This window comes from Pezoporus flaviventris, unplaced genomic scaffold, assembly GCF_033815535.1.
Source record: "Pezoporus flaviventris isolate CSIRO_AGI_PZ_B2104156 unplaced genomic scaffold, CSIRO_AGI_Pfla_v1 ptg000059l, whole genome shotgun sequence".
NCBI classification, from domain to species: Eukaryota; Metazoa; Chordata; class Aves; order Psittaciformes; family Psittacidae; genus Pezoporus; species Pezoporus flaviventris.
In genome coordinates this window covers 1,796,074-1,814,311 of record NW_026892607.1, presented here as the reverse complement: position 1 = coordinate 1,814,311, position 18,238 = coordinate 1,796,074, and the positions used below count along the sequence as shown (strand labels likewise).

Genomic DNA, 18,238 nt, shown 5'->3' with positions numbered 1-18,238 from the left:
GTACCTTGAGATAGAATCATAGAATCATAGAATAGTTGGGTTGGAAAGGACCTTAAGATCATCCAGTTCCAACCCCCCTGCCATGGGCAGGGACACCTCACAAGAAACCAGATCACCCAAGGCTTCGTCCAACCTGGCCTTGAACACTGCCAGGGATGGAGCATTCACAACCTCCCTGGGCAACCCATTCCAGTGCCTCACCACCCTCACAGTGAAGAACTTCTTCCTTATATCCAATGTTTCAGTTTGAACCCATTACCCCTTGTCCTGTCACTACAGTCCCTAATGAAGAGTCCCTCCCCAGCATCCCTATAGGCCCCATGCCTGGCACCTCACAGCCCCTCCAGCAGACTGAGAGCTGGTGCTGCAGCAGCCAGAAACATCCTTTGTGTGGCTGATGACAGCCTGCTTCCTCAGACAGACAGGCAGCACAGTGAGGGGCTCTGCAGGAAAGCAGGACTCTGACACACTGCACAGGAGGGGCTCCCTTAGCGTACAGCAGTGCTGCTTCCAAATTAAAGTAGTGAATGGGACATATAACACACACAGGTTCTGGCTTTTCTCTTCTGCCATCAGCCTGTCTCCTCTCACTTATGTGCCCCTGGACATGGAGTTTATCTGCTGCTTGCACCCGCTCCTCACCAAGCATCCAGAGTGACTAAATGTCTTGCTTCCAGTCTCCAAGGCCCTAAAATCATCCAAGTCCCCCAAGTTGCAAAGCATAAACCTAAGTGAGAGCTCTGCTCCTCAAACCCAACTGTGATGTTCCCTGACCACACTTCAAGCTATGCAAAGAGGCTCGACAGGAGCAAAAAGCTGCTTCCATTCCTGCTGCTCTCCATTGCAATGCCACTGCTTCTCGCTGGGACGCCAGGGACAAAACAGCTTTGCCCCAAGCGGGTGGGCATCCACACACAATGACTTTGCCTACTGTAGATCAAGACATGAGCAAAGAGGAAGGAGAACCACCATCTGGGTGCTGGTAAGGCACTTTCTGTACTAACAGCGACGCAGAAACCTTCAGCACAGAAAATTCCTCTTGGTCTGTCCTCAGAAGACCCAAATTTGATGACCCAGAGATTAATCTTCTGCATATAACTTAAATCCAAGCATAGCAGCAGGAGGCCCACACATGTCAAACCAATCAAAACAGCTCAACCCAACCAGTTCAGGAAAGGATTACTGCAGTGGGATGAAAACAAAGTATGTTTTAGAAGCTAAATGAGCTAGCCAGGATCTTAAAAATACTGAAAGATGTGAAGATGTCCCCCATGTTTCTAAAAATTAACTGCAAGTTTAGGAATGTGAAGTCAATCTCTTCCACCTCAGCTTGAAGGCCGATTCGTTCACACGCGGCAAGGTACGGGCTGGTAAGAGCAGGGACAAAAAGTAGGTGCTGCAGCTGATGAAAACCTCAGCTAAACTCATTGTCTACAGGCAAATGCATTAGGCTGAGCCATGCAGGAACAGCGGGACACTCAGCTGAAACTGGATGCTTCAGATTGTATGTCTAAATCGTTAGAAATTCCCTTGTTTATCACCAGAAATGGGTATGATCGGGATACTCCGGGCACAGAAAAACAAACCCCATGCTGACACCTGAAATGAAAGCGTGGGCTATGGGAGAAACTAGCTAGGTTTGAATGGAATGGAAAAGAGGCAAAAAAGGCCCATGGGATTAGTATAAAGAAAGACTGAAATAAGAAAACAGAAATCTTTTAGGCATGTTATAGCTGATACAGTTGTGCCGACTGTCAACATTTGTTCCCAGGTGTTAAGACAAGAAGGAAGAAACATATTAGAGTGGTAAAATTAAAAGCACAGTGAGGATTTATGCGATGAAATGCAGAAAAAATGAAGACTAAAAGTGCAGGCTATTAGAAGAAGCTTTTAGAGCACAATATTTATTAGATATGAACAGTCCATTGAGCAGCTGAAGCTCTGGCACTAAGGACAAATAAGGGAGACCTCAGAGCAGCCCCAGTGCCTAAAGGGGCTGCAGGAAACCTGGAGAGGGGCTTGGGACAAGGGCCTGTAGGGACAGGCCAAGGGGAATGGCTTTAAGCTGCCAGAGGGGAGACTGAGATGAGCTCTTAGGCAGAAGCTCTTCCCTGTGAGGGTGCTGAGGCGCTGGCACAGGGTGCCCAGAGAAGCTGTGGCTGCCCCATCCCTGGCAGTGTTCAAGGCCAGGTTGGACTCAGGGGCTTGGAGCAAGCTGCTCTAGTGGAAGGGGTCCCTGCCTGTGGCAGGGGTTGGAGCTGGAGGAGCTTTAAGGTCCCTTCCAACTCAAACCAGGCTGGGATTCTATGAAGTTTCTCACTTTACTCAGAGAAGTCCACAGCTCATCAGTATCAAACCCAACCACAAGTACCTACTACAGCAACCACCTGAAACTGGAGGAGTCCAAAATCTAACCCAGGATGAATCACTACTTTTTAAATTGTGGCAGTAAGCCAAAACCCCTAAAAGCAAATAACTCTCCCCAAAATAACATTCTTCAGCTATGCAATGTGGTTAGTTCAAAACCTTTGTCACAGGCTTGACAACATGAATTAATCAAAGCTAATAAATAGCTGCAATCACTTGTACCCAGTATTCTTCCATCTGAACACAGCTGCAAAGGCTTCTCTCTGGCATGCCCCTTACATGGCACCTACAGTTATTAAGCACTGAGAAGTTTTTAATCCTGGTTATTCCTTTCAGTTGAGTCATTACCAGAATATTTTATTGCCTTCCTGGAATGATGAACAGGAGTGACCTTTTCAGCATTTGGAAGGATCTTTTCTGCATGTTAAGTAATACCACAATGGTTTCATTCAAGCTGCAGCGCAAAGCCATTCTACCTAAATAATCCCTGTCAACAATGAATTTACCATTAAGAAACTCAAATAAAAATACATAGTTTGTAGCAGTTCTGGCTTTAATTCGTTTGTCCTCTCTTAAGACCTTGCTCCAGGCAAGAACTATTGGTGACAAAACCAGTCACAGTCCCCACATCAATTTAACTTCAGTGCACGAAGCCGAACTCCCTTCAGCTTCAAGAAGCTCCAGAGATCAATGTTTCAACATCACAAGATTCTCACCATTAAAGTTTCCCTGTTCCTACACCCTAAGAGACTCAGCAAGCCCTATGAAAGATCAGATGACCATAAAAAAAAACCCAAAACCAAACAGATCTTCATTGCCTCTTATAAATAAATGAATAAATAAATGGCACCCCCAAACCGCAACTGTACCAGCGCGTATCAGCCATAAAGCTACTTGAAGGAGCTGTCTGCCACCAGAAAAGGCTGACTGAAGGGTACTGAACAGCTCTGAAACTTTAAGTGATCATTGCTATTTCCTTTCACTCAGATTAAATTACCTGTAATTTCTGTGAACAGTTCTCCCTCAGAGTAGAAATACCTACGCAATTGTTACAAGCTGCAGGATTCCCAACCCAGGGCTTTATGTCAAATGGGGAATATCAGATAATTGTCTATACCAGGGTCACCCTGAAATGAAAAATAAAAAGCTATTTCCAATTGCACCATACTGCTGGGTTTGGAGGTTTCTCTATTACTTTAAACCCCCAAATGCCTTCAAAATGCAACTACTTGGAAAGGTGACACACGTCACCGTGCACTGCTCTGTGAGGCTCTGAAATCCTTTATTTGCCTTTGAAATCCCAAATTTACATCCAAAAATGTACATCCAAAAATGCAGATCAAGAGATCCAGGCTATCTGCAGCTCTGAAAAGCATTTGTATTAATGTCTGCTTCTCTCAGTGGAAGCAAAGCGCTCCTGAACATTAACATCTCTGCTTTAATCCCTGCCCCTATCCAAGATTTACGTTTCTCCCTCTTATCTCTTCTTAACCTTTATCTGTGGTAATTGTTTCTGCTAAATCTTGTTAATTAAGACTTCAAGCTCATCAGGGAAACATCTTCCCTTTTGTTTTCCAGTCTGCATCATGCCTGGCACAAGTACAGCATCAAAAATGCATCAGATACCTCATCCAACAAAACCACTGCACTGAACTACACAGTGGAGACATGGAGGCCCCTTAGTCCTCTTGGGTGTTGATATCAAAATGCTTCTGCTCATATAGTTTCTTTTATTATAGAAATTATTTTTTATTATATAAAATATTATTATATAAATTACTAATCAGCTTGTTGCTTCTGGTGAGAGACTTTAATATTGACTATTAAGGCAATCTATCAGAATCAAATCACTCTCTCTTTCAGCCAAGAGCTGATGCCCTTCCAAGGTTCATAGGCTTATCACAGCATCCCCTCCCACCACATTAACTTCCCACTTTGGTCCTTGTTTTGCTAAGTGCTGTGTATTTATTCCCTTTGTCTAAGGCCCTGGAAGCTGGCTTTCAGTCCGGGTTCATGAATTACTGACACTGAATTATTCAGTAGCTATTTAACCAAATGCTCTACCAAAAGCCCCAGTTGCTGTAAACCTAATGAAAATACATTACAGATTCTATTTTTCTCTATACAGCACTAAATACTACATTTTTCTTTAAAAGATTCCTTTAGGCATCACTTGCTTTTTCCTTAAGTGATACCAGGATAAAAGGCAGATTTAATAATCTGTTTCAGTTTCTTATCTTCCCTTTTCTTGAACCATTAATGTAAGTGCAAGCAAAAACGTAACTCAGCTTGTTATCTTTGCAAAATCAAATACATTAGACAGGGTATTATTTGCCTCAGGCAATGCCATTTTGAGTTTGCATCACTACTACCCAGGACCATTCCATTTACAAAGAACAAAATGTGGAGTTGACAATGACTGCTGCCACTCATTTCCAACGAGCAATTGCTCTTTCACCAAGAAATCAGCTTCCACCTCAGCACATCTGAATGAGCAAACCTGGGGTGTTTATTACATAGGAAATATTTTCCCCTGAAGTCTTGAAATAATAGGAATGTATTGCTCTTTCCCTTCAGATTAACAACAGAAATCAGAAACTAACCAAGACCTGTCTTGGGAGAGCAATTTGAACAACTTAGAAATTAGATTTCTAACAAAGAAACACAGTTTGGATGAGAGTCACTAAATAAGAAAAACAACCCAACTAAATGCCTGTGCTTTAAACCTCCAGGTTGACTGTTCCAAATGCCACCAGCTCTGGGGACAAGTTGCTCTGCTGTTGACAGCATCTTTGAACATCTAGTCACGTACCTCAGACAGCTTGAAAACTTAATGCTATGGGTTTGCAAATTTTGACCCACAAAATGCATCATTTGAAGATCTGTGAGCATCTGCCTTATGGTGTCATGCACACAACTTCAAATGAGTTTTTACAACATCAGGCCTACGTATTTTAGAGCTCTTCCATACTCATTATTTGCACGGGCAACAACTCAACACCCAATACTGTGCTTGACTATCTCCCACCATGTTTTCTTGCTCTATCTCCCTTCAGCATAGAAACAAGATCATGGTTTCTCAACTTTATTGCTCCTCTGAGATTAACATTACAAGGGAGAATAAGTCAAGCAACAGAAAGACTGAGAAAAAACCAGGTCTGAATGATGAGAGTGATGGAGATGATGGTGACTGAATAACCTAGATCAGCAGTCACAGGAACACTGACAAAAACACAATTGCCACCTCAAGCCACAGAGAAAAATTGTAATTTCTCCCACATCTATTACTATAGAACAAATCCATGATCTTAATTTCATAATATTTTCCAAGCTTCATTAATTTAAATCCTTTCAATCCGTTCTAAGTTATTTTAAGTAATGATTAAAACCAAACCCATCTCTCAAGTCCACCTTGGGGCTATTTGGAGCGAGTACACTACAAAAGGAATAGGCTGTCAAATACTGTTAGCAGTTATGATGTGAATCCTAAACAATACAAATATAGAATCCCAGACTGGTTTGGCTTAGAAAAAAACCTGAAGCTCATCCAGTTCTAACCCCCTGCCACAGACAGGGACGCCTCACACTAAACCATGTCACCCAAGGCTCTGTCCAACCTGGCCTTGAACACTGCCAGGGATGGAGCATGTACCACTTCTCCAGGCAATCTGTGCCAGGGCCTCTCCACCCTCACAGGGAAGAACTTCTGCCTTATATCTAACCTGAAATTCCCCTGTTTAAGTTTAAACCCCTTACCCCTTGTCCTATCACTGTCCTCCGGGGTCCTGACTTACCCTTCTGTGGAGTCCTAGTGTACAGAGCTTGAGTAAATAAAATTCCAACCCAAAATATGAAGACTATTCTCAAAAAACACCCCTTCAGTGCTTTCCAAGCGTGGCTGAAGAAGATTCACATTCCCTTCACAACAGGCTGACCAGCTCAAAGGATTTACAACTTGCTACAGAAATTCGCTTCCCTTGTAAAATAACAACTGACAAGCACAACATGAACACTAATAATCCTCTACAGCAGGCACGCGGCGTTCTGCAATTGTGGATGCACAGAGCAATGCAAGAGCTGCTTTTTGGGCCATGCTGTACCAACAGCAAAGCTTGACATTTAAAGATTCTTGGGTTTCCTTATGGAGGAGGTTTCAAGTACAGTAGTGCAGGTTTTCATCGACCCGTTCTTGAATGCAGGGCAAAGCCTTAGGCCTTGGTGACTCAGGCAGGTGTGTTTGTTGGAGGCGAAGAGTGGGAGAACATGTCCTTATGTCTATGGAGATGATAGCTCAACACTTCTCCAAGTTAGAAGTGGCAGCACTGTGATTACAGATCCCAGACTTACAAAGATTGCCAAGACATTGTTCTCCAGAGAAGATTATTTCAAAACCTTTTTCATACACAGTGTGGGCTTCCCATTACACCGACTTCCCTTTCAATGTGCACCTTCCAGTGTTACCTCCTCCATCCTGTACCGTCTTCTCTCTTTTGTTCCTTTTTGTCATGATGCCAATGTAATCACCTGCATCCCATTGCCAATAGGATGCTGAAGAGGTCTCTTGAGACAGTAGGATTATTCCTCTTACATTCTGCTCAATATTGAAGGATATTTCTCTTGCGAATACAAGTTAAATGACAATGAAGTTCCTTTGGGGGGTGGAAGTGTGGGGTTTTGTGGTAAGGACATCATTTATCATTTGTTAGCAGCTGCCTTTGAGAGCAAAAATAAACGATGTCTTAGAGGCTGTGATTCAGAAACACAGAATATTTGCTGCTTCCATCAATTTCATCCGGGATTGAAGGAGCTCAGCGTCAAATAAACAGGGCTGCCTGGAACTAATTTATGAATACACTGTGACCTCTTGATGAGCACGTTTACTGAATGTGTGCACTGGTTTAGATCTAACAGCAAACTGTTGGAAAAGTAAGCTGCAAGGCCAACAAGGGCTGGAGGCAGCCCCATCTACCAACAACACAGGAGCCATTTGTTTTCATGTTCCACCTCTGACCTCCAGCAGATCAAGCAAAGAGTTTAAGGGGATCCAGCCTGACAATACAGACCTTGACAAGATTTGAAAGGACACATTCCCTAGGGGAGAGAAGACAGAGCTTTGGAAAACGGACTGATGCTTAGATCTCAAAAGTTAAGGTGGCTGTGGCTTGTCATCATTAATTTATAGTGATCATAGCTAAGAGATACGTATAATCACTCCCTGCTAATAATCACACTACTAAAGAATGCTTCATTTAAGTGTTTCTTTAGTGGTTCAGAATGCTATTCACTTACTCTGATAACCACAAGCAAACCTAGTTCATCTCCGGAATACTGGAGCCCACCTGCAGTGGGATAACTCAAAGCTCTTGCTTCAACCTGGAAAGCACGTTTCCCAGCCACAATACTCTGCGATCCCACACCTCTGCCTCCGAAAGACAGAACTCAGGCAAGTGGATTAAGGACAGAGCCAAGGACAGAGTAAACTACCACAGCAGTAACAACTGATGAAGGCAGCATGGCTGGAGAGGCCAAGTATCTACGTAGCCCTAGCTCAGACACTGCTCCCTTAGGTGCTGCATACCATGAAGGATGCACAGTAAGGACACCAGGAGCTTTGCAGTGGTGACAGCCCTCAGGAAAACAAGTCCTTGTATGGACTGTGAAAATGCTTGTGATTGTAATAACTGAATACTCCCTATGATTACTTGCCTCATGTGGTTTTTATACAAATATTTTGACTTCCTACCCATCTAACTTGCTTGAAGATAAAGCAAATGGGCTGAGAACCTCTTAATGAGCACCCATGTGTTATCCTATAGGAATGATACCCTCAGCTGATGCACGCTTGTGGATGAACTCCTACAGTGGGACCCGAGCCCTGAGCCATTTATCCACCAGCAGAGAGGTGTCTCCATCTGTGGTGTGTAAGAACAGCTTGATATTCTGACAGAGGAAACACTGCTCTAACTCAGTGTACTCACGTTGATGGTCATTATGCTGCTATTTCTGTTCCTGCGAAAGCTGCAGTATGAACAGTCTTTGGTGGAAACAGGAACATACTCCAGGTTGTGAGGTAAGGGAATATGCCCAGATGAGCAGAATCTACAAATCTGAGGTTATCTGAAGCTGTAAGATGCCAACTGAGAGACATCTAAGAAGGAAAAACACATTACTTACTTTTTGCTTTTAGCATGTTCATAGGGAAAACACCAGTATCCTAAATACTGGGCAGGAAAAGGAACTCCAAATGCTGGACCAAGTGCCTGGGAAGAGCTCCAACACTGAGCCACCAGAAGCAGATGCTTGTACAAGGATCTCCAGCACAGCTTCTCAACAGCTTGGGCCTGTATGACTTAAGCACATACTTCTGCCAGAGAGCACTACCTCAGCCTCTTAAAAGCAAATGCTATTGTTATGAAAATTCATAGGAACTAGATATTTCAGGATAAAGATCTCAGTTTTGAAGATAAAATAGGGCTAGGAACAAGTGTCTCATGCTGTGAACATCACTTATTTCCCCATGAATAGCACCAGGACCTGGATTCACCTGAATTTTTCTTTCTTAGGCAGGTAAATGAGTCCCCACGTTGCTATCTGCAACATTTGAACAGCAACAGTCTGCATATGTTTACAAGTCTCTGGAAAACACACATTCAAATATCGTAAGGATGGTTTAATAAGGACTTGAGAGCTGGCCCTGAAGTCTAATGGAAAAGTAGATGGCTGCATTACAAGGCACCTTGAGGCTGGCAGTGTATTCATTAAATACACTCAACCACTTGAAGATGCAAAGACCCTGGAGGCAATAGCGTGTATAGTGTGTAAGTTACTAACCTCAGGTCCTCACCTGAGAGAAACAGACAAAACTTCCAAAGCCTGAATTCAAAGGGAGTTTCAGGGGTGATGGTCAGGTTTGGAAGGCTGAGAAGAACTCTGCCTCAGGTCTTCAAAGGCTTGCCTCTTCCAATGGCATCAGTCCATCAGCATGAATTCCAGAGCTGGAACTGCCTAAGGACAGTCTAACATGCTAGGGACAAACAGTGACTGCATCACTTAGAATCCATTCAGAGTCACCTAGAAGCTGTTTCCCACAGGATTAGTGTCCCATCAGCACCTCCTGCCCCATTCTCTACTTTGCCTTAGCTCTGCACTCCTTGTCAGCCTCTTCCTTTGTTTCCACATGTCATATTTGATTATTTTTCATTCTTTCCCCATTTCCCTCACAAAAAAATACACAATAAATATCCCATACACAAGCAAGAGGATTTCTTATCTAAGTAATACAGGATAGGATCATGCTCAGCCACCATACTGTCTTCTCTGATTAAAAAAGAGGAACCCTGCAGTACAGAGCACCCAACAGATGGAACTTCAGTCATAACTGGATGATTAGGTCTATGATAACCATTAACTTTAAACATTAATGCCTAATTTGACTTAGTATACTGTTTTAAGCAACAGGGATCTGAAATACCCATAAAACCTAGAAGGACTGAAGTGAAGCTTGCTGAGTTCCCTTAGATCTCATTTCTGTGGCATGGGCTCTGCAATGTTCTGAGCTCAGTACAGGTTCAGTCTCCCCAATTACCTCAGTAATAATGAATCCAATAAAACAGAAGAGCTACTTCTGCGTTATTGTTATGAAAGAAAACTTTCCCTCTAAGCTAATGAAGTTGTCCATCATTATGCAGTTATTACCTGCATGTGTCCAACGTCAGCAGGGCTTATTAAAGCTTTCTGAAATGAAGTAGCAGCACAAAATGTTTCTCATTTGCAGATAGCTCTTTAGATGGTTCTTTCTATATTGAAAAGGGAGCAAGCAACTGTTAAATTACACGCTATATTCTGCACAGTTTAAGAACACACAGGAAATAATGGGGTACTCTGGTAAAAACGACACGTTAATATCATAAAAGGTAATTTCTTTAGCGTTTTTCTTCTACTTGCACTTTGCCAACCATTGTCAGTGTAAAAGCTGTGCCTGAGCCAAGAGAAAAATCAATTGATTTCTGCTTTCTTTGACTGATAAAATAAGATTAATGTCTCCTTATGTTTCTTTTCAGGAGGTATGCTTTCAGATGGTGCAACACGCTTGCTTTTCCATGCCAACGTCTAGACAGCTAGCTCTGCCAGAAATCAATGAAACAGAGAAGTTACTGTACCAAGACAAACATGCAGTGAAATGGAAATTACTCAGTATGTGCATATGTAGGAATCTACCTGCAGTACATTTTTATTCAGCCTCCCTTTCTGAGATCTGCATCGTGATGCATCACATGCTGTACACACAACGAAAAGTCATCACAGAGCAGTTTGGGTTGGAAGGGAACTTATAGCTCATCCAGCTCCAACCCCTGCCACAGGCAGGGACACCTTCCACTAGAGCAGCTTGCTCCAAGCCCCTGTGTCCAACCTGGTGTTGAGCACTGCCAGGAATGGGGTTTCCTCACAGTAAAAACTGAACCATGCAACACTGGACACGTGGAGCTGCTGGATGCGCAACAAAAACTCTTTTCTCCAGACGAGTACAGATTGATTCAGGGCAAACTGAGGAAATGGTCCTCATTTAATTCCATTAACTGCCGTGCAGATGCTTTATTTCCATAGCATTTAACTCTGCTGTGGAGAAAGCTGCAATAAATTGCTCTATCATGATAAAATCACAGATTCACAAACAAGGGCTGACTTGAATTTACAAACCCCTGTCAGCCTTCTCACTCCAAGTTCTCACATTTCTGTCTATCAGTTTTATTGGAAACAGTCAAACTCCAAAGCAATCTGGGTCAAGCCTGATTCCCAGTTAAGTGTCCCACGCTGGCGACATGGAAAATGTGAGTGTACTATAGCATACCACATCACAAGGAAGGTCTATATTTATCAGGAGCTACTAGTAGATGAAGCATTTTCTCCAACACAGAAGAATAAAGGGTTTTTTTTACCACAAGAAGAAAATAAATCAGGTAATATATTGCTGTTTCTCTAGAGTCTTATTCATATATTATTCAATATCTGCTCTGCCCCTCAGCAATACCCATGTGCTGCACTGAGAGAACAAAAGAATTGAGAAACCTAAAAATTTAATACTGAATCTTCTTCCTGTGCTTCCCAAAGGTTCATCCAACAGAAGAGATTGAATCTATGTATTTATTTCTTGGGAAATAGACCTATATTTCATATTAATAATTTGTTCTATGGGTAGCTACAGTGATATTTTACCCTAAAACACCATCAGCTGCTGTTGCACCAGTTGTCCTGTTTTACTTTAGTGTTAAGGCTTGTGTGTGCATTGCCATTTCAGTTCATTACATAAAAGTCTGTTATTTATTGTCAGGTTTGCTTTATATCGTGCTGAGAGAGGAACTCGCACATGTCAAGCAATGCTGCCTATTGAGTCACGAGCATGGTATGAAAGTCAGAGCACCCCATGAGCAGAGTTTAGGTTTCTTAGTTACATTTTATGTATCATACCCATGCATATAGTCCAACCGGAAATTGAGAGCAACTGTGATTTTCCCATCCTTCCCAAATCTCTTCTTTCTACTTCCTCAAGTCTATGTTGGCAAATCCGCCCATCCCAGAACCAGCAGAGCATCTTCTGTGGCATTGCATTTACTCATCCATGCCAAGAACATTGCCCATGTTTCAACCTGAGCTAATGTTCTGACTACTGCACAACACTCCTACAATGATAGTTACAAAGAACCTACAAACCCAACTTGCCAAACTACCCCAAACTTGTGCCATGTGATGCAGAAACATGCACGAAACCCACGTGATGTTCTCATAGGTAATACAAGTAAAACATGGAGAATCACAGAATCACACAATGGTTTGGGTTCAAGCTCATCCAGTCCCAACCCTTGCCATGGGCAGGGACACCTTCCACTAGAGCAGCTTGCTCCAAGCCCTGTCCAACCTGACTATATGTCTGCAGAGACATTGAGAGGTAACGGTGGTTATTCAGAAACAAAACAGCTGAAGAAGACCAGAAAATCCCCCAGTGATGGACCAGAGAATGCACAGCTCTGCACTGAAGCTAATCTACACTGCATAAATTATGTGGCAGACACATTCGTGGTTTTTCATCTGTCCTGGCAACCAACTTGAGCACGTAAGAAGCAAACTGTACCTCCTAGAAACACACAGCGCAAAGCTGTAGATGCTACCACAACGGCAAGTTTCACACATCAACAGAGCTTTCAGCAAAGCTAAATTCAACAGCAAAGCTTCCTTAAGAAACCATTTCAGCACAGACAACATTCACTTAACCATGAAGCCTGTTTATGAGAGTTGGGTGTCACAGATTCTCTAGGCAGGTCTCACAACCATGGCAAGTCATGAAACCTCTCCGAATCCATATTCCCCATAGATAAGCACACTATGAACATTAAAACCTTACTTGCAGGTATTACAAATTCCAGAAATAATGGGGTTTTTCTCCTAGAAGGGATCCACTCTTTTTCTCTCTCCTTCTTGCAGAGAAATGGCTGAATCCATCCAAATCAAATTATCATTACTATAATAACCTGCTGTATCTCCTTGAATCTTGAGCAGTTGCTGAGCATTTTAACACCATGTTTTCCCACCGGGGAATGAAAGAAGTTTCCCCTTTCTGTCACCCATGGCTGCAGAGAGGGTTTAGAGGCAATATATAGACAGAAGCGATGTAAAGATTTCACAGCTGGTTCTGTGTGTGCTGAGGGTGCTTATTTCTGTTGTCTGAAGAGCTCTTTCCTCCTCACCGTCATGTCCTTTGCAATCCTTCCTGCCACTCACTGTCAGCACTCAGGAAGTCTCCTCAGGACAGATGGGAGAACATATTAAGCAGAGGAAAAGAGAGGAACCTTCTGGTTTCTCCATCCTTTTCCCTACTCACTTCAGCTTGTTTCTCCTGGGACTTTCAGTAGATAAATGAGCAATCCTGTGTGTCCAATAGCAGCCCCGGCTCAAGAGAGAAACCCCAGAAAGCAAAAGAATCACCCTGTTTCTCCAAAATACCCACAAAAACAACCATAAAAAGCTTAAAGTCACATCAACAGACAGCAAGAACTGCAAACAGGCCCACTCAAACTAAAGACAAGTGTGTTATTCAAAGCTGGAACTACGGCAATGCATCCTGATATATATATATATCAAAGTTGAAAGGGGTCCAAATGCATATCATGTACCTTCAGGCTATGTGAGAGACACTGGCTTTGTCTCAAAACCAGAAGTCAGCTCCTCGAGCCCAAGTATTGGCTGAAGCTGGCCAGGAAATCTCAGATCAGGGGCAGTGGTGTGTTTGATGCCAGCCCAGGGCAAAGGCCACCTCATCACAGTCAGACACAGAAGGGCTTGGTGCTGAAAAGTACTCCACTGGGACACAGTCATAGAATCCTGGAATGGTTTGGCTTGGAAGGGACCTTAAAGCTCATCCAGGTCCAACCCCTGCCATGGGCAGGGACCCCTTCCACTAGAGCAGCTTGCTCCAAGCCCCTGTGTCCAACCTGGCCTTGAACACTGCCAGGGCTGGGGCAGCCACAGCTTCTCTGGGCACCCTGTGCCAGCGCCTCAGCACCCTCACAGGGAAGAGCTTCTGCCTAAGAGCTCAGCTCAGTCTCCCCTCTGGCAGGTTAAAGCCATTCCCCTTGGCCTGTCCCTACATCCCTTGTCCCAAGCCCCTCTCCAGGTTTCCTGCAGCCCCTTTAGGCACTGGAGCTGCTCTAAGCTCTCCCCTTAAGGATCCTTCTCTTCTCCAGGCTGAACCAGCCCAGCTCTCTCAGCCTATCACCATAGCAGAGATGTTCCACTCCACCACAAAGGTCACTTGAACACACCACAATAACTCCAACAAAACACTGAAGACACTCATGTATCTTACATATGCCTCACCAGTTTCAAGCACACGGGCAGTCTCCAAACCCTGCATTTTCTGAAGCCCTACCTTGCCACTAGGTAAGTCTTTCTTATTTGGTTCTAGAAGCACAGTGATCAGAAAGCAAACCAAAACGTGACATCTTCTGATAGCTTTGATTTGCCTCTAGTGCATTTGGCAGCTTCGAGTAATTAAACCCATCAGTTGTTATTCACCAGGCTTGGAAAAAACTCAAACGCTTCCCCTCTGACTGGATTGTGCCATACTATTTAACTTACGGAATTCCACCACTGCAGATTATTGTGTAATGAAAACAGAGCTTGTTTTCAAAAGATTCAGGCTACCATATGATTTACACTTTACATTGTATTTTAGAAAGCAAACACATGTCTGCATTTCAACTGCATTGAAGGAGAACCAAAAGAATAAACAGAGCAAAATTTCATAGCATACCTTTTCTGTTCTGTTGTTGCTTTATAACTAGAAAACAGGGATAAAGAAAAAAAACAGGCTTAAAACCACCAAAATAATGAAAGGGAAATGTGAATTAACTGGAAAAAAAAACCACAAAAGTCTTAGTTAAGACAATAAACATCATATTCTATAAATCACAGAGGTTGGTATAGGCAATGACTGTCTATATATTAACAAACTAAGTCCTCTAGGCTTTATAAATATTATTGAAGAGCTATTTATAAGCTTGAAGACAAATACTGCAAGATAATAAAACCTACTTAACTAAATAAGTTAAGTGAAAGTAAATATAATCCAGCTCCAACCCCTGCCATGGGCAGGGACCCCTTCCACTAGAGCAGCTTGCTCCAAGCCCCTGTGTCCAGCCTGGCCTTGAACGCTGCCAGGGATGGGGAATATCAAGTCAGGTATCAAGTTGTGGCAGCTACTGCCTGCTCTTCTCCTCACAACCCCCCTCAAAATTCAAGTGATACAAGGGAAAAGGAAGGGAGAAATAGGATTTGGGCTTTCAGGATCTCCAGGACTATGATTCTATGATGCAAGAAAACAAGAACGAGACCTGAGGATTCTGGTGGAGGAAAAAGGCCAAATGCTTGAAGAGTTTTTGTGCTGCTGTTTTATAGGAAATGGGGCATTTGAAGACTGGCCACAGCAACAGCAGCCGTGGCAAACGGTTGAAGGGGTTTGGAGGAGGAAGGGATCAGCTTGACATACATCCAAAAGAGCACATTGGTCATGTATTGTTATGAGAACTGGATCCCAAGGAATAGAAAGAGCCAGAGAACAGAAGCATTTGAGTTTTAAACCATCTGAAATGTTGCTTTCCTTTTCCTGTTTGGATAAGATCTGGTGAGTGGATATTGGAGAGGACTGGTGATGACAAAGGCTTCATCAGCATAATAAGGAGAAAGAAGTCAAAATGTATTTGGTTATAAAAGAAGAAAAATGCCTAGAAAAGGCCATTAGTTACAGAGCAAGGGAAGGCAGAAAACTGAAAATAAGAGGCACAGAAAAGGGACTAGAAGATTCATCAAGAAACAACATTAGCAATGATGGCAAAGGCTGTGACAGATCATAATTCACCACGCCACAAACCCCAAACTGAGGAACTTTGCTGTTTATGAGGCTATGAACATTAGAGCTGATATGAAATCCAACAGCATGAACTGACTGCCTTGCTTAGCATTACTGAGTAGCTGATATTTCTTGCACATTTACTTGTGAGGTAATTCCTTTGCAACACAGATACTACATCTAACCAGATACTACTTCCACTCAGATAACTTCTCTACCCAGATACTGCTTCTACTCGGATACTCCTCTACTCAGATGCTACTTCTATCCAGATACTCCTCTACCCACATACTACTTCTATCCAGATATTCCTTCTACCCAGATACTCCTCTACCCACATACTACTTCTACCCAGATATTCCTTCTACCCAGATATTCCTTCTACCCAGATATTCCTTCTACCCAGATACTCCTCTACCCAGATACTCCCCTACCCACATACTACTTCTACCCAGATACTCCTCTACCCACATACTTCTTCTACCCAGATATTCCTTCTACCCAGATACTCCTTCTACCCAGATACTCCCCTACCCACATACTACTTCTACCCAGATACTCCTCTACCCACATACTACTTCTACCCAGATACTCCTATACCCACATACTACTTCTACCCAGATATTCCTTCTACCCAGATACTACTTCTACCCAGATACTCCTCTACCCAGATACTCCTCTACCCAGATACCCCTTCCCAGCTCACCACCAAAGAGCACCTTATATAAATAGCATTTTGGCTCAGCACAGGTGATGATGTTTCCATGCACTGGGCAGCAAAGGTACAACTACTGAGCACATTCAGTGACACACCTGAAAGTACAGTCTACAGCACGCATGCCACAGCTTACGGGCACTGCACAGAAATGCTGTATCACGCTTCAATACTTTTAAATCCTGGTTTAGAACATGATAAAGCAAACTGAAAAGATGCCTGGGCTTGTTCCGTGTTTTGACTGCGTTAAACACACACTCACACGCAACCATTCTTGAAACCTTTCTTTCTAAGGGGGGTTTCCTTCATTTCTACAAGAGTTTGCTTCTTACCTGGGGTTAAAACACTCGTGTGCAGTTCATAACCACCTGACAGTAAAAACTTGAAGGAAAAACAGAAAGAGGATGAGATCTTTCCATTGAAGAATTAACTTAGAGCAATCCCACCTCCTGTACAAGTTGATTCAAGCAGAGATTAGTAGTTACACCTATGAATATATGTGTGTATATATATATTTATCTTTCAACAAACAATACAGATTCCCTGTACTGAGTCTGACCACATCCTGCCCTACTAATTCCCAGCAGCAGCATCTTCCCACAGCACACATTCCTAGCAACACTAGGGGGGTCAGACAAGCAGCCCCCACTGTTCCAGTGCTGAGAGATATGACAGATGCTCAGAGAATTAATGTGGATCAACCTAAACTCGACTGACTACAACCAATTCAAATGCTTGAGGAAGCTAAAGAACATACTGGTTCAGTGGGGTTACAGCACGTACCCAGTTTGGGTGGCTGTGATTACTGCTTGGATTAAAGGAAATAATAAATAAATCAGGAAGTCTCCATGATTCCAGAATCCTAATTTGAACTGAATGCTGCTCCACCCCAAATTCATTTCAAAAAGGAATTAAACAGTCAGTTATCCCAGTTTGACTCAGTACAATTCCCTAGTATCCAAGTTTAGTTTTTCCTCTTATCTTCCTTGGTGTTTAAAGCACAGAACAAGTGTAAGAGCTACTAATCCACTCCAAGCAATTAGTAATTCACTTCAGAAGTAAATGCAGCTTTGAAACATTTGAATTAAACCATTTTTAATTCATTTTCTACCTTAAAAAGCAGCAAACAATGATGGAGTTATTCCAGATACCCCAGAACAACTGCCCCAGCCACATACAAATGGGATAACCTCATCCTCCCTCCTCTGATTCAGTTTCGGGGATAGGAAAAGAATGGAGCAGGCTTTAAAAATATTTATGTTACTGAAAGTTTTCTGGTTTGATTCCCACAGTCAGGTCCTGCATATTTATGGAGACTTTGGGAATTTGGAAGGTGGCCCCTACAAGACCCATACAGAATAAAGAGAGAAAATGAGCTAATGAGACTCTTACAGACATTCCTGAAGTGCGTATTTTGATTCCTGCTTATGGCATGGTTTATCCAGGATAACTGACAGTCAGAGGCAGCTCACAACCAGCTCCAGTGGCACGTAAATGGACTATTTGGGGTTAGTAACTGACAGGGAGGGAAAAGCAGACTCTTAGCTGGGGTTCCCTTGCAAAAATGGCTGAAAGAAGGATATTTGTAGCCAGAAAAACTGTTTAAAAGCCCCTCACAGGGACGTTAAAGCCCTTTCCAGCATTTAACTCCAGTGTAATCTGCCCACATCACCTGTACTGTCATCTGCAGCCGGAGCTGGCGGGGGCAAAGACAAAACCACATCTTGAAGGCTCAGAAACGAATTTGTGTGTTCTAC

At 43.0% G+C, this 18,238-nt stretch overlaps 1 protein-coding gene across 2 annotated transcripts in view; it reads right to left on the bottom strand.

The window, feature by feature from the left end:
• The window catches only part of PDE4B (phosphodiesterase 4B), a 222,865-nt gene that overhangs the window by 154,073 nt on the left and 50,554 nt on the right, over positions 1-18,238 (bottom strand). The gene's annotated exons all lie outside the window — the stretch shown is intronic.